The sequence below is a fragment of the Rhea americana genome, unplaced genomic scaffold (assembly GCF_003343005.1).
Source record: "Rhea americana isolate MKP2758 unplaced genomic scaffold, rheAme1 scaffold_825, whole genome shotgun sequence".
NCBI classification, from domain to species: Eukaryota; Metazoa; Chordata; class Aves; order Rheiformes; family Rheidae; genus Rhea; species Rhea americana.
This window is the reverse complement of record NW_028187007.1, coordinates 3,687-5,726: the sequence shown is the minus strand read 5'-3', so window position 1 is coordinate 5,726 and position 2,040 is coordinate 3,687.

Genomic DNA, 2,040 nt, shown 5'->3' with positions numbered 1-2,040 from the left:
CCCCAAAGCACCCCTGCACCCCATGCAACCCCCCACCCCAATGCACCMCTGTGCCCCATGCAACCCTGTGCCCCAGTGCAGCCCCACACTCCAATGCAACCCTGTGCCCCAACACAGTCCCGCACCCCAACACAGCCCCACCCCACGCAGCCCAGTGCCCCAATGCAACTCTGCGCCCCCACACTCCAGTGCAACCCCACGCCACAGTGAAAGGCTGTGCCCCCATGCAACCCTGCGCCCCAGTGCAACCCCACACAGCCTTGCTCCCCCATGCAACCCCTCGCCCCAGTGCAACCCCACGCCCCAGTGCAGCTGCATGCCGGGGCCGTCCCCGGGTGCCGCCGGGGCTGGGCAGGGCCGGGCCACGGCACCGGGCGCAGCGTGGTGCACGCAGTGCGTGGTGCGGGGCTGGGGAGGAGGCAGGGAGCCGCTCCCTGCGGTGCCGCTCGCCCGGCCGCTGCAGCGGCAGCTCGGCGACCTCGCCCTCACCTGCCGGCTGGGGAGGACGCTACTGCGGTGGCAAAACCCCCAGCCCGGCGGGCGGGAAGCGCCCCGCCRGCTCCACCCAGCCGCCGCGGCCCCGCCGTGCTCCCGGGCTGTAGTGGGGACCGCGGGGGCTCGCGGGTGTCCCACCGCCCCTGCTGGGGTGTCCCACATCTCGGGTCCAGCATTAGGGTGTTCCAGGTCCCACGTCCCATGTCCAGCATCGGGGTGTCCCAGGTCCCCATGTCCGGCACYGGGTGCCGTGTACCCTGCATTCCCTGTCCAGTACTGGAGCATCCCTCATCTAAGGATGCTGGAGCATCCCTCGCCCCACGCCCCGCGTCGGAGCATCCCCACGTCCCATTCTCCGGCCGGCATCCCACTGGAGATGCCTGGAAGCCCGTGGGCTTCGAGCCCTCGGCCGTCTCCGGGCTTCGGCCCCCTCTCACCGCCCAGCGCCGTGCTTGGAGCTGCGCCYGGCCCACGGCAGCCGGCTGTTCCTGCGCCGCGTTCGCGCCGCGCGGCCCGATTAAAAGAAAAACAGGAATCAATTGCTCATAAAACTAAACGAGCAGCCGCATCCGCCGGGGCGGGCGAGCCGGCTGCCAAGCCCATCGACCCRAGGCGGCGCGAGCGGCTGGCGCGCAGCCCGGCTCCCGCGCCGGCGCGGGGCGCGGGGTCCTCCGTCTGCGCCGGCGGCGTCCCATGGAGTGCGGGACCCCATGGGGGCACTGGGACCCATGGGCTGGGGGCATCGTGCTGGTGTCGGCACCCATGGGAGCGCTGGGACCCATGGAGGATGAGGCCCCACGGGGGCACTGGGACCCATGGGGCGTTGGGGACACGGTGGTGTTGGGATCCATGGTGGGCTGGGGTCCTGCCTCGAGAGTGTGCGTGCATGTGGGGGTGTGCAGGCACACAGTGCTTTGTGTGTGTGTGTGCACGTGTGCGTGTTCACGTGTGCACAGGGCTGTGTGCTCGCRTTGGGGGGGGCATGCTTACAGGTGTGCGCACACCAGGGTGTGTGTGCATGCACTCAGGAGCGCATGTGCACATGGATGTGTGTGCACACAGGAATGCGGGCTTGTGCACAAGGGTGTATGTGCATGTGGGGCATGTGTGCACACAGGGCTGTGTGCACACAGGTGTGTGCATGCATACTAGAGGCCTGGGTGTGTGCACGCAYGTGTGTGTGTGTGTGCACATGGGCCTGGGTATGCTTGTGTGTATGGGGGAGTGCGTGTACACAGGTGTCAGTGTGTGTGTGTGTATGTGTGTGTGTGCACGTGGGGGCTGCATGCGCAGAAGTGTGTGTGTATACTCAGGGGTCTGCGTGTTTGCACATGGGGGAGCGCACGGGGGTTAGGATGTGTTTGTACACATGAGGTGTGCACGCACACAGGTGTTTGTGCACATGAGGTATGCATGTGCATGTGTGTGTGTGCACACATGGGAGGTGCATGCACACAGGTGTTGGTGCAAATGGGGGGTGCATGCACACAGGTGTGCACACACAGGGGGGTGCATGCACTCACGTGTGCATGCACAGGGGGGTGC